Below are 14702 nucleotides of genomic sequence, written 5' to 3'. Positions count from 1 at the left end.
CACCGCTTTGTTTTTTGACGAGGACGGCACAAAAGCCTATATCACTGGCGTCCATGCGTGGCGCATTTCGTGTTTCGGCGTCTTCGTCGAAATGAGCAGCAAGCACGGGTGGGCTTTGCAGGCATTTTATGAAGCTCGCAGAATGCTTTTTCTTGGTCGTTTTCCGAGCTAAAAGGGGTGCTATCTTTGGTCAAGCGTGTGAGTGGCTCTGCAATGCGTGCGAAGTTTGCGACGAAGCACCGGTAGTATGCGCACAGTCCGAAAAATGTTCGCATGCCCTTCTTGTCTTTCGGTCTTGGGAAGTTAGCAATGACAGACGTTTTTGCCGGGTCAGGTAGGATTCCCGCGACGGTGACGACGTGGCCCAAAAACGTGAGCTCCTCGTACAGAGGGCAACATCCCTGTCTATAACACTCGAGCGGCGTGCCGCGGGCTGCACCGGCGACGCCTATCTGTGGCGACGATGTGATACCGGGTTCGAGATAGGGTGCATGTGCGCGTGCGCGGCCACCCTGACATGATCAGCGTGCCTTTGTCGGCGGTTTTGGCCGCCGCTGTTACAGAGGATGCTTTGACCACCGGGAGCGCTGTTGGCGGCACCGCAGGAACAATGACGCAGGAGCGACGCGCGCCGAGCGGCGCCCGCGCAGCGCGCGCTTCACGAGCGGTGCCGCCAACAGCGCTCCCGGCGGGCAAAGCATCCTCTGTAACAGCGGCGGCCAAAACCGCCGACAAAGATTCTAGTTCACTCTAGACAAAGGCACGCTGATCATGTCAGGGTGGCCGCGCACGCGCACATGCACCCTATCTCGAACCCGGTATCACATCGTCGCCACCGATAGGCGTCGCCGGTGCAGCCCGCGGCACGCCGCTCGAGTGTTATAGACAGGGCTGTTGCCCTCTGTACGCGAAACGGCACTTTTCAGGCTTCAGCGTTCACCCCGACGTACGATTGGCCTCGAGTGTAGACTGGAACATTGCAAGGTGCTCGTCTAAAGTCCGGGCGAATTTCACAACGTCGTCGAGGTAAACGAGGCAGTTGTGCCACTTCAGGCCAGCTAGCACAGTTTGCATAACTCTTTGAAACGTTGCTGGCACCATGCACACCCCCCATGGCATCACCTTAAACTCGTATAGGCCGTGCGGGGTTATAAATGTGGTCTTCGCTCGGTCTCTCTCGTCCACTTCAATTTGCCAGTAGCCGGTCTTCAGATTCACCGATGAGAGGTACTTCGCATGGCAGAGGTGGTCGAGGGCGTCGTCGATTTGTGGAAGGGGGTACACGTCCTTTTTGGTGATTTTGTTCAGTGGCCGGTAGACAACGCAAAACCTTAAGGCTGCTTCTAATCTCACGGCAGCCGTGAGAACTACCTCCGGGAAATTCTCATGGCAGTTTCCATAAAAGTTGGCTGGCCGAAAATTTGCTAAATAATATTATGTCCCGAACCTAACGTAACCTAACCGAACGCGTCATAACCTACCTAAATCCTGCCACAGTGCAACAAACCTAATCTAACCCAGCGCAACCACACAGAACACAACCTGTATTAAACGTAATTCAACCAATTCTAGAAGTCCTGTGCGTCGATATCTTGATATAGTAAAAACCAGAGTAAAAAAAGCACTAACAAAGTCACGATGACCAAAAAAGTCCGAAAGCTAAAAAAAAAACTCGTCGTCAGAGTCGAACCTGCGCCTCCTCATTTAAAACCCAGCACTATACCACAGCGCTAGAGGAGTAGCTGCAAACGCTACTATTTAGGAAGATATTTATCGGATTGAATCTCCGCGTTGCGTGCTTAGCTAATCAGAAGCGACTGCCGTGAGAAATTTCTGACGGTAATTCTCCCGGTTGCCCGGATAATAGACACTACCAAACCTTAATGTGCCGTCTTTTTTCTTCACCAGATTGACCGGCGGAGCCCAGGGGCTTTTCGATGGCTGTATAGTGTCGCCGCTGAGCATGTCGTCGACTTGAGTCTGGATGGCTTCCCGCTAGTGTGAAGAGACGCGGTACGGTGACTGTCGGGTAGGTAGGGCTCCCTCTTCAGTTATTATTCGGTGCGTCGCTAGAGGTGTCTGACATAGCTTTGAGTTCGATGAAAAACACTCCCTGTAGCGACGCAGCAAAGCCAAAAATTTGTTCCGTTCTACTTGCAGTAACGCCGGATTCACGTCGAAGGGATTCGGAAGCTTGAAGGTATCTTTGGGTGCGCGTTCCAATTCGGCGACCGCGATCACGCCGCTTGCTTCTTGCGTTTTTTCGAAGAATGCAATTGGAGCGCCCTTGTAGAACATCCGGAATGTTGTAGATAAAAGAAGATTTTTCTGGGCTGGTGACATCAGGGCGAAACAGCCCGCTTATCTGAATGAGATAGTCCGTGCGGCATAAAAATAAAGAATGGAATACGTGCTTCGCTTGGGACACAGATAACAGAGCCGGGTGTGGCCGGGCAGTAACAGCAAACAATAAATAAACAAACCCATACATGGTTCGCGGCAATATTGAGGGTAAATGAGGTTGGACGTGCTGTCACCGAAGCTTTCATTTGTCGTGCTCAAGTGAGTTTGCCAATCCGGACCTGGACCTCTGTAGTGCAATTGCAGTTGATTCAAGATTTAGAATACTTATTCTAAAAGAAACTGTAGTCGAAGCAGGCGACGTAATTTTGTTTGTTGAGCTTACAGATGGGAAAATGCTCTCAAGCAGAGAGCACACGTGTCTGTAATATAAACCTTCATTCAGTCAACCGTCCCAATTATACATAGCGCTTGTTTACATGCATGCCACAATCACTCAATGTTGCGCGTGTCTCCTACTGCAACTACTACTGCCCAGACACTTATCGGTTATGCGTACAGCGTTGCGCACTGTTCTAGACAAAAGGAACGTGCTAGCGGGAGAGCTTTCACGTTGGTGTCCAGAGACACCTGCAGCGAAATGGAACAGTAGACAACTTGAACGGATCACGATCTACGGACGGGAACTAGTCGCGCGAGGCCATTCTGCAAGGACATATGCGTCTTACAAGACCATCTGTGGCACCGGTGTAACGCCGCACTGCAGTAGTAATGCGACCATTGTTCATTGGAGATTTCCTTGGAGACCTGCTGAAAAGCACACCGGCTACTGCTTGCGCCAAGCTCGAGCTGCGGCAGGAGTTATACCACACAAGACCTCCCAGTATTAGAGAAACGTCGGTGGCTCTGGTATACCACCCCACGGCCTGAGCTGCGAATAACTTGTATAAGTACTCCTTCAGGGAAACTTTCTGCTGCGTACGCTCGACGGATAGCCGGGAGGCACAACTGCTACAACGGCTTCAAGCATTGGGACCCACCGTAGTAGTTTTGCCTTGCTGTTATCTGTCAATGAGAGGAAGCTGAAGCAAGGCTCCTATAAAGCGCCATTTGTTACCGGCTCACATGCCACGTGAAGGGGGACCAGAGGTCCTGCAACCTACCACCCTCCGGTACCGACCATCTGGTCTAAGAGGTTTGTATCCACCCTTGGTGTTAAGTTCGGGCTCCGCATGTAATTAATGAAGGCCGCCGGTGGCCCATGTATTGGCGTCGCCTCCGCCGGTAGCTACGATCCTGTGTCCCTTTCATGTAGCCGCACAGACGCCAAGTTCGGAGCCGCGGAGAGCGTGTGTTGTGCCCGTCCTTTTGTGTGTCAAAAGACGGGGGCGATTAGATTGAGTACGTCTGTCACGTCGGAGGTGGCTGGGTCATTCGGCATAACAAGCTGACGGCAAGCCAGATTATCGTATCTCTTAGTGTTGAAAGCGCGCGCGGTGTAAGTTTGGAAAATCTTCGACTCCGGCGGCGGCGTTGGTCGTTGACGGGTCAATGGCCTCGGAGACCACCGAGTGGGCCTGAAGCGCGTCTTCCGGTGGGACTGGCGGCAGGCGGCGGCGCCCTTCGTCTGGGAGGGAATTAGCAACCCTCATTTTCCCGCCGCGCGCGCAGACGCACGGAGTCGCGGGAGGCGTCGCGCGGATGGAGGTCAGCCGCGCGAGGACAGCTCCGGGCCCTCGGCTTGGCTTTTGTGCAGATTCCGCCCGCTGAACGTAATGGTTGGTTCACTTTAGGCCGCAGATGTCCTGTATTTTCTGGCCGGGTGCAACAGCGTGCGTGGGAAACGCACTTTGAGTGCAAAGAGAGAGGGTCACGTGACCGCAGGTGGGGACATATGTGTGATTGGCTGTTTCCTGTGGCCAATCAATGGGTTTCTATTAATTGTTCAAAGGGTTTTTCTCTCTTTCTTTTACGCCCCCTTTTTGGAGGCGGGGTTTTTGTTATCAAAACCGGAGTGTTGGGTTTTCTCGGGGTCGGTCGAGAGGGGGTCTAGTTCAGTATAGATCTCGGCCGAAAAGGCTGCTGCTGTCAGATTGACAATGTAACCGTCACTCTCACCTGATGTAAAGTTGGAGTTGTGTAAATACTGTAAATAAACCTAATATCCAGCAAGGAAGGGAGTCCTCATCTCTCACCCGCTCTAAGCATCGGTCGTCGGTCATCGGAGCGAGTCGAGATCGTCCTCACGGCTCGCGCATCAAAAGAACATGACTATTTCGTCTCCATCAATTCGCCAAGAAGATGGAGAGGCAACATTTAACTGGCGCAGTCGACAGGATGACCACGACCATCCGCTGGAGCTGGTGGGGCATTGCGGAGAGACTCCTTCAACGCAAGGTTCGGCTCCGACCAACGACGAGCCAGACTCCAAGCATCGACGGGGCGACACCTCAGCGGGAGGCTTTGTGAGCTTCGGCTCAGTGCGGCAGCAGCCGCGATTCAACGGCAACGGGGCGACACCTCAGCGGGAGGCCTCGTGGGCTCTGGCCCAGGGCGGCGTAAGCCGCGGTTCAACGGGGCGACACCTCAGCGGGAGGCCTCGTGGGCTCCGGCCAAGGACGGTGAAAGCCGCGGTTCAACGGGGCGACACCTCAGCGGGAGGCCTCGTGGGCTCTGGGCCAGGGCGGCGTAAGCCGCGGTTCAACGGGGCGACACCTCAGCGGGAAGCCTCATGGGCTCTGGCCCAGGGCGGCGTAAGCCGCGGTTCAACGGGGCGACACCTCAGCGGGAGGCCTCGTGGGCTCTGGCCCAGGGCGGCGTAAGCCGTGGTTCAACGGGGCAACACCTCACAGGGAGGCCTCGTGGGCTCTGGCCCAGGGCGGCGTAAGCCGCGGTTCAACGGGGCGACACCTCAGTGGGATGCCTCGTGGGATCCGGCCCAGGGCGGCGTAAGCCGCGGTTCAATGGGGCGACACCTCAGCGGGATGCCTCGTGGGCTCTGGCCCAGGGCGGCGTAAGCCGCGGTTCAACGGGGCGACACCTCAGCGGGAGGCCTCGTGGGCTCTGGCCTAGGGCGGCGTAAGCCGCGGTTTAACGGGGCAACACCTCACAGGGAGGCCTCGTGGGCTCTGGCTCAGGGCGGCGTAAGCCGCGGTTCAACGGGGCGACACCTCAGCGGGAGGCCTCGTGGGCTTTGGCCAAGGACGGTGAAAGCCGCGGTTCAACGGGGCGACACCTCAGCGGGAGGCCTCGTGGGCTCTGGCCCAGGGCGGCGTAAGCCGCGGTTCAACGGGGCGACACCTCAGCGGGAGGCCTCGTGGGCTCCGGCCCAGGGCGGCGTAAGCCGCAGTTCAACGGGGCTACACCTCAGCGGGAGGCCTCGTGGGCTCCGGCCCAGGGAGCACGGCCCCATCCCAGCGGCGAGAGCGGCGCATCGGGTCCACGAGCTGCTGCATCAGCGACACTGCGACCCGGCCGAACCCGGAGCGACCACAGGTGGGCCCTGATTTGTTTTCTCCGGATTCACCATGGCCACTATGCTAACGGGATGTCGCGGCACCGACCGAAAGGTTAGTGCCATTGTGATCGAGATTGAGGAGTTGAGAGCGGAGATAGCTCTCAAAAATGCGCAGCACGCTTTCGAAAAAGCAAGGCTAGCGGGTAGCAGGGGCGTGGGTAGCTGGTCCGAATGGACAGCTGAAGAGCTTAGCGCTCAATTAGCCCAAGGGAGAGCGGAGATCGCTTACGAGAAAACGAAGCTCCGCAGGATCGGTAAACTCGAAGATGACAGCAATGTCTTCACAGTGTTCGTTCCATCATGGTCGTTTCGAACGCCACAGGCTAAGGAGAGTGGGAATGTAGTGGAGGTGGCCGAAGCCACCCCAGTTGTTGGGCAACACGTTAGCGTTCCCACTGCTACAGATGAGATGGTGGAATCTCGTGAGACAGATGTCTTAGCTGTAGCAATTCTGTCTGTTGCGGCGGGGAGTGTTGCCGTGCCCACGCAGGAAAATGTCGAGAGTAGGACCGCCCCATGCGCCGACATAGATTCCGCGGCCGACCGCGAGGAGCCCCTCGTGGATGAGCTAATGCAGAACTCGAGCGAGGCTGCAGAAAGCATGCTCATCTCAGAGGAGGCAGAGGAATCGCCGGGGTCATGCAAGGGCAGCGGAACGGCGCGCCTAATTGTTGAGCTTCCGTGCGCAAATCATGAAGGTGCAGGCGGCCCGCGGCGTTTTACGCGTAAGGCGATTCCGACGGGCCCAAGAACGCGGAAGTCAGGGGCAGGTGTGGTGGCGCAGGTGCGACATGGTCGTACGCGTTACCGCCGGGTAGGGTGTTGCTTCTCTCCCGGGAGCACAGGACACCGCGAGCCGAACCAGGGTTCGTGTAGAATCAGCTTGTGGCGCATGAAACGGAATCAGCTTCCGTGCGACGGTCGGTGCGTACCGCCGTGGAAAGGGGTGTTAGCGCTGAATAGTGTGCAGTGCTAGGCAGAACGGGTCAGTGTTGTTTGGCGCACACTTAGTTGTTTTTTTTTTTTGTGTTTTTCTCTGGGTGTGTAGGGATCGCTCAGATGAGAATTATTGTTAGTTACCTGTACTGCCGTTCTCCCCCTTGTTAGTTTTTTTCGTGTGTTTGTGCATGCGTTGGTTGTGTTCAGCGGTCGTAAGGCGTGTGATTTACGAGTAGCGCAGCTTGGCGGTTTTAACTGTTTCCTTGAGAAGTAGAGCCGAGCCGCTGTTACAGCGCGGTAGGGAGTTTACCTCTGGGCACAAAGGCGAGTGTCTCTCAATATTTGGGCTCGTTGGCATGTGGTCATGGTGGGCCATGGAATGTGCAAATGGGGCCCCCTTGTGGCGCTTGTGTGCGAACTAGTGTCTAAAGTACTGAATAATGAACTTTCAGTACATCGCATGTGGACAGCAAGTGAACCGCAACAGGGACGAACAATCTGTGTCGCATCCCGAAAGAATAGGCGTCCGCGAGTGCGTGAAGAGAACTTTCTTTGAACGTTTTGTTATTGGTACAGGGATAGCCTCATTTTGTGGTTTTTGGTTTTTTTAGGTGTCTGTTTCTTTTCTTAGAGTGAAAGAATGTTCCTCTATGCGTTGAACGTTTAAGAGTGGATGGTGTCATTCATTCAGTTGTCAAGATTGAACACTTATACCCTCCGTGGGGTTGGTTGCCTTTAATGGTAGAGGGTGCCATGAATTTGTTCTCCCGGGCCCTGTAGTTGAGTGCTTTCTTTTATCGTTTGATGTTGCACAAGCAACGGCTAGGCCAAGGCACTAAGTGTGCCGTGTGGTATCTGTTGTTACTGCAGTTGGCCGGCTATTAGGGTTGGTAACGTTGGTGTGTGCCGTAGTATTGTGGTAATGTCTTAGGCGACGCAGAATGTTATTACCGTGCCTATTACCAGGGGTGTTGCGCGTGCGACTCTCGTAACTGCTTGTGCATGTTTTGTTTAGTTCTTGCTCTGCAGTAAGACATAACGTGCAGTCAGAGTTAATGTTGTACGTACAGCTAGTGTACGGACAACATTCTTAGTGCGGAGGTGTTAAGTTCGGGCTCCGCATGTAATTAATGAAGGCTGCCGGTGGCCCATGTATTGGCGTCGCCTCCGCCGGTAGCTACGATCTTGTGTCCCTTTCATGTAGCCGCACGGACGCCAAGTTCGGAGCCGCGGAGAGCGTCTGTTGTGCCCGTCCTTTTGTGTGTCAAAAGACGGGGGCGATTAGCTTGAGTACCTCTGTCACGTCGGAGGTGGCTGGGTCATTCGGCATAACAAGCTGACGGGAAGCCAGATTATCGTATCTCTTAGTGTTGAAAGCGCGCGCGGTGTAAGTTTGAAAAATCTTCGACTCTGGTGGCGGCGTTGGTCGTTGACGGGTCAATGGCCTCGGAGACCACCGAGTGGGCCTGAAGCGCGTCTTCCGGTGGGACTGGGGGCAGGCGGCGGCGCCCTTCGTCTGGGAGGGAATTAGCAACCCTCATTGTCCCGCCGCGCGCGCAGACGCACGGCGTCGCGGGAGGCGTAGCGCGGAGGGAGGTCAGCCGCCCGAGGACCGCTCCGGGCCCGCGGCTTGGCTTTTGTGCAGATGCCGCCCGCTGAACGTAATGGTTGGTTCACTTTAGGCCGCAGATGTCCTGTATTTTCTGACCGGGTGGAACAGCGTGCGTGGGAAACGCACTTTGAGTGCATAAGATAGAGGGTTGGATCACCTGACCGCAGGTGGGGACACATGTGTGTTTGGCTGGTTCCTGTGGCCAATCAATGGGTTTCTATTAATTGTTTAAAGGGTTTTTCTCTCTTTCTTGTATGCCCCCTTTTTGGAAGCGGGTTTTTGTTATCAAAACCGGAGTGTGGGGTTTTCTCGGGGGTCGGTCGAGAGGGGATATAGTTCAGTATAGATCTCGGCCGAAAAGGCTGCTGCTGTCAGAGTGACAATGTAACCGTCACTCTGACCTGATGTAAAGTTGGAGTAATGTAAATACTGTAAATAAACCTAATATCCAGCAAGGAAGGCAGTCCTCATCCCTCACCCGCTCCAAGCATCGGTCGTCGGTCATCGGAGCGAGTCGAGATCGTCCTCTCGGCTCGCGCATCAAAAGAACATCACTATTTCGTCTCCATCAATTCGCCAAGAAGATGGAGAGGCGAAATTTAACTCTTGGTATACGGTCGCACTGTCTGATCTGTCATGAGACTGCATAAATGTTGTTTCGTGGAAACCTTTTTTCGGCGTTCGGGTATTGACAATGGTTGGACGGCGCTGCTACGTAGTCCAAAGTAGACGTATTTTGTAATGCATTATTTGGCGCCCCTTGCCAAGCGTTCGCTCAGGTATAGTCAGCTTGGTTAAACGCATATTTCAAATTAAAAAGACGATGTGCCTTAGTAAAACCACGTGGTTCGTCAGAAATGTATTCCAGTTAGCGAACGTGGTATCAGAATAAGTATCTTGCGTGTTTCAGTGCTTTAAAACTAACAGTCTTTGTACATGCTTTGAAAGAAGAAAATTATGCATGAGGGCAATACCTTCTTCCAAAGTTTTCTCTTCGGGCGCTCAAGGGCACACGCAAAGAAAACCTTGTCTAGCTGCATGCGATTACAGGAGCTGTACAAAAATGAATCCGGAGAACAGCTGCGAAAGTGAAACTGCAAAACCCTTCGTGAATAAAATGGAAACGTTGGGCCCCGTTGTTAATTATGCTCTTTTCGGAGTGGAGAATCTTTTAGTGTCAAAAGTTCTTGTTTTTCGAAGGGGACTTTCCCATCTGAGATGTTGAGCGGGAAGGAACAAAACTGGTGCTGCGCTACCCATAAAGCTGAAGAAAGCGCTTGTTCGGCATTACAGCTTCATTCCAGGCGCGACGTTGTTTCAGAGCCGCGTCAAAGCCTAAGTAATATTGAAGCGCGCGAGAAGGGCTTACATCACAGCGTAATTAGGAGGGCCACTTATACTTTAATAAAAGCGGATTAAAATGTACCTTTAAGCTTAAAACTTGGAACCCTAAACCGCGGGAATACAAAGCTTTCCATTACCTGTTCCCAGCAGGGCAAAGGCAAGAAATACGCAAATGGCAGGTGCCCAATTTGTTAAAAAGTTACGGTTGGACAAAGCCTGCAGTCATTATATCGGGCTTTTACTGCTCAGCAGGCCATGAGCGGGCTCCGAACATTCTCATTTTAAGTATCAAGAGTAAAAAGAAAATATACCGAATTCTTGTTAACATGAACACAAACGCACCTCGATCCTTACGTTTACGCAATTTAAATGGGATTTACACAGTGGGAGGGCCCATGATGATGATAAAAAAATGCTTCCCGCGGTCCGAATCAAAACTGGCTGCCTCACGCTATGAAGCCGACGTCTATTCTATTCCGCCATTCTTACGCGGTCGACGATATGTGAGAGGGGGGTGGAGGTTCAGCTTTCTCGGGAGGGATTCGTTTGCTGTTGTCTAAGTGCGGACTTTGACTCACAGGCAATTTGCATTTTGATCGTTGACACTTGCACTTTGGCACTCCGCCGTTTGATTTTCCCACGTAAGAATGCTTCGCGTTTCAACGGTTGTCCTAGATAGACGAAGGGAATTTGATTTTTTTTTCTCCAGAATGAAGTTCAACACTGCTATCAAACTCATATCATCCTCCCCACTGTGTGATTGATTGATTTTAGGTTTTAACGCACCGACGCAACTCAGACGATGAGGCGCGCCGTCGTGGAAGACGCCGGATTAATTTTGACCACCTGGGGATCTTTAACGTGCGCCGAAACCTCGTACACACGGGCGTTTTTCTTTTCGCCTCCATCAGAAAAGCGGCCGCCGCGGCCGGGAATCGAGCCCGCGACCTCATGCTCAGCAGCGCAACGCTTTAGCCACTGAGCCACCGCGGCGGGTATAGTCAGTGTAAAGATATGCTTGATACGTTAAAAACCCCTAATATAAGGCCGTGGCAACCTAATAAAGCGTAATTCCGTAGGTTGAACTTACATTCAATCCGTTTTCAATTCTCATTGACTCAGCAAAAAATTTCCGTAAATGGACTTAGGACTAAAATTCCGTAAAGGACATCAAAATCAAACATGCGGCACCACAGTGGTTTTCCCGGCGACATTGTCACACCTTTTGATGCGGATTTTTTAGCTACAGCGGCGAACGCGACGGGCAACCACAAGGAAATACGTTCGCCACTATGGAACTGTATCTATGTGCAACTTGCTTGTATTTTTATAAACAAGTGCATTTAAAAGGTGATTAAAATCCATAAGGTGACGAGTAGCATAGTTCCTACATTTTACTATGCAATGATTCGCTGTTCGCTCAATTTCCATAACGTGTTTCAGTTATACTATGATGGACACGCATGAATGCCCGGGCCCGAAAAAGCAGTCTTTCTAGAGAAGGTGAAAAGTAGTTTTTAAATGGTTGGTAAATGTTCAGCACATCGTTCACTGATAGTGGAGTTAAAAGAAATTACCTTTTCAATGCGATCTTCATTTGAATTCTGCACAAAGAAACATGCTGGCTTACAAAAACGTTGAAACATCGGAAGGGAGAGACATAGATGGCCTCTAATTAAGAGAGAAGAAACCAGCCCTGCTAAATGATGCGACTGCAATTTAAGGCAGTTTGTATAGGGATACCTAAATACAAATAAGAAAACAGAAACGTACAAAGCGCGCACAAATGCGCACACAAAACCCACGCATACACAGATTTTTGAGAAGAAAGTAGAGAGGGATATAGTCGCACACTAGTTTCTAGTACGGGTGCTGTTTAAGAGACCAGGAGAGTCTTGACCAATTGTACCGCACTAGTATTGCTTGTTCCGCAGGGTCGAAGTATCTCATACAAAAAGTTTTCGCACATCAGTGAGCTTCCCGATCTATTTAGCCCTGACGAAAGTGGGGCTACTATATGTATCTTAAAAACAACGGTTTTAGTAGAGGCAACTTCAAGGCTCGTGATGTATTACGAATTCTGTCGTTCGCGGTAGAACGTGTGGCATACAAAAGTACACTGTGGGTGGTGTGGAAAGTGCGCACTGCATTCGCGATTTTGTCAGTGATGCATCTAATCAATTGGCCTTCTCCTGGGAGACCGGAAGTTCCGCTGCTGGGCTCGTGGAATGACCCTCGCGTGCAAGCTGATCTGAGACAGCAATGTCCCTGGGGCCACGTCGTCTAGGTAACAACCACAACGAAGCAACAGTTCGCTTCCGCAGAGCATCTGCTGCATGTATCACTTTGATTTTGTGGGCAAGTGAACGTTGGTGGCTGTCTCAATTTGCACGGGCTTGTACAGCAGAACAAGGGTCTAGAAAAACAACCGAGTGTCTTTTAGAGGGGTCGCTGATCAAATGAGTAGCAGCTGTCCCTGCAGCCAGTTCGATTTTTGAGGCCAATCTCTACTTGCTTATGAACTTGCAAGTGGAGATTGCAAATACTTGCAAGTATTTCTGCGTGGCGGATTAAAAAAAAAACCGTCAGCCTAAACGTGTATATAAGCATGTAGCAGCGAGCTATGCGCTAAGAGAAGGAGTAGGTCAGGGACGGTTGCAGCATTGAAGACTTCTTGCGGATTACAAGCATTGTTGTTGGTATCAGTGGTGTCGAAAAAAGTCATTGTGGTACCTCACGTATCAGGGGACCTCAAAAGCTTGGCGGTAAACTTCGTGCTCTCAGACTAATGCAGCAAGCGGCCAAGAGATGAACAACTAAGCAGATGACAGGGCGGAGAACAGCACTAACATTTTGTTGCGTTAGCCTCACAGTGGGGTAAGGCATCTCGCTTTACAAATAGTCCCCGATGGCGGAGGCACATTTAGGGAGTCTTTACAGCGGCGTCAGTTTTAAAGACGGAAGCCTGAGTGCCCCATTCTCCGTAAAGGCGCACTTGTTGCTGTTTTGCCGTGAGGGAAATTGCTGCCGCTGTAAACACTAAATAAATGAAGTATGAAACAGTTCCACCCAGTGAGAAATTTGTTGAGACAGCGGAGCCGTGTTTCTCTTGTGTTGGCTTGAACGTCAACGCGTTCGCCCTTGAACGGCAGCCCCCTCGTCGCGGAAATTGTACGACTCGCAGCAGAGGAATCGGCCGCTGAACGTTAGCGGGGCAAGGCCCTCTCTCTTCTTCCTCCCCTAGCTGGAAGGGAGAGGAATGCGCACCGCGAGACCGCTGCGCCTTGTATTGGATACATTGCATGGAAAAAAATAAACACTGTGCTTTTATCGGATTCGCACGCCTACCCAAATCCGGTCAATCTGTTATAACGGGAAAATGTGTCTGAATGCCGCCTGGCAAATGTATTTTACGATTCTTTTAAAAAACAGTTTGACACAACCCTTGTTGCGGCAGATATTCCAGAAATAGCCCCATCAGCTACTGAGCAACAGAGTGTGTTCCTGTGTCCGACGGACGACCGTTAAGTTTTGTCGACAATGTTAAATTTAAAAAAAAAATAGCAACGTGTGTCACGTAGACGACCTACAAATATCCCATATCAAATGTATTGCTGACGTTATAGTACATCCCCAAATGCATATATCAAATCTTTTACTGACCTTAGTCCTCTTAAGAAGTTGCAAATCGCGAAAATAACGCTATTATTCAAAGGCGCTGACAAAATCTTGCTGAAAAATAATAGGCCGATTTTTATCTCGACGATGTTTTCTTAAATAATAGAAAACCTATATACTCCAGGTTGACTACCTATTTTTCTAAGCACAAAATATTAAATGCTTTTAACAGGTTTTCCTAAGAATCATCCCACAGAAACTGCGCTACTGGAGCAAAGAGAAGTCATTCTTCGGAAATTTTCAAATCACAATCTAACACTAGGCATTTACGTAGACTTATCGAAGGCCTTGGGCTTACTGCGGCCTGAGACACTCCTCGGCAAAGTGCACTCGTGTGGCGTGCGGGGTCACCGTCAGAAGTACGTATTAATTATTCGAGCATTCTTCTGCCCTAAAATCTATAATCACGGGCGTGCCCCAGGGCAGCATTTTGGGGCTTCTTTTATTTTCTCTTTACGTAAATGACTCGCATTACCTCTTGTCAAGGCCACAAGTTTCAGTAATCTGTAATACTGATGACCCCACTTTGCTGATCGCCGGTAAAAGAACCGAAGAAATAAAAAATATCTGATGCAACACTACCGACACGCTTAGCGTGGACACAGCGCAGCTGTTTCAATAAATGTGGATAGAACAACACAGTACGTTTTCGGCCGAAAAACAAACTCGCTGCATCATTAAAGTTGTACCTTGGCAGAGAACAAATCCAGGTGGAGGAGGATGTAAATGTTCGTGGCGCACATTCTTCTGAAGATCTGGCTTGTGGCTGTCACGTCGAAGAAATCTATAAGAAAATATGGAAAACTGCTGGTTTCATCAATAAATGAAGGCATATATTGCCCGAACGTATTAAACTGTTGCTATAAAATTCAGTAACTTTACCGGACCTCCCTATGCACACTTGGTCTGGGGCACGGCAATCAACAAAAACTTTAACAAGCTTTTTGTACTCCAAAAAAGTTGCAAGAATAATAGCGAATGTGCCATTTAATTTCCATGACTCTTCAAGAGATGATTAAAGCTAGCAATTACTGCGAATACGGGTTGGCCCAGTCACACCTTACAGTTATAAAAAATCTAACACCAGCTTTTAAGAGGGCTTAGCGGAATTGAAGAAAAATATTACCGCATGCCACACACGCAATCAAGACACATGGTATACTCCTACACCTCACAACAACTACGATCGTCAATCCTTAACAGTCACTTTACCGAAGTTATTGAAAAACTTCACAAGTAACTCAGTTGAGATCGGTGAACTTTATAATTCGGCATTGAACGATTATTTTTTGTAACGCCTGTTATATATCT

Source organism: Haemaphysalis longicornis, unplaced genomic scaffold, assembly GCF_048455015.1.
Source record: "Haemaphysalis longicornis isolate Haplotype H1 unplaced genomic scaffold, Haemaphysalis longicornis Haplotype H1 scaffold_9, whole genome shotgun sequence".
NCBI lineage: Eukaryota > Metazoa > Arthropoda > Arachnida > Ixodida > Ixodidae > Haemaphysalis > Haemaphysalis longicornis.
The sequence above is the reverse complement of the archived record's forward strand: the minus strand, read 5'-3'. Positions refer to the sequence as shown.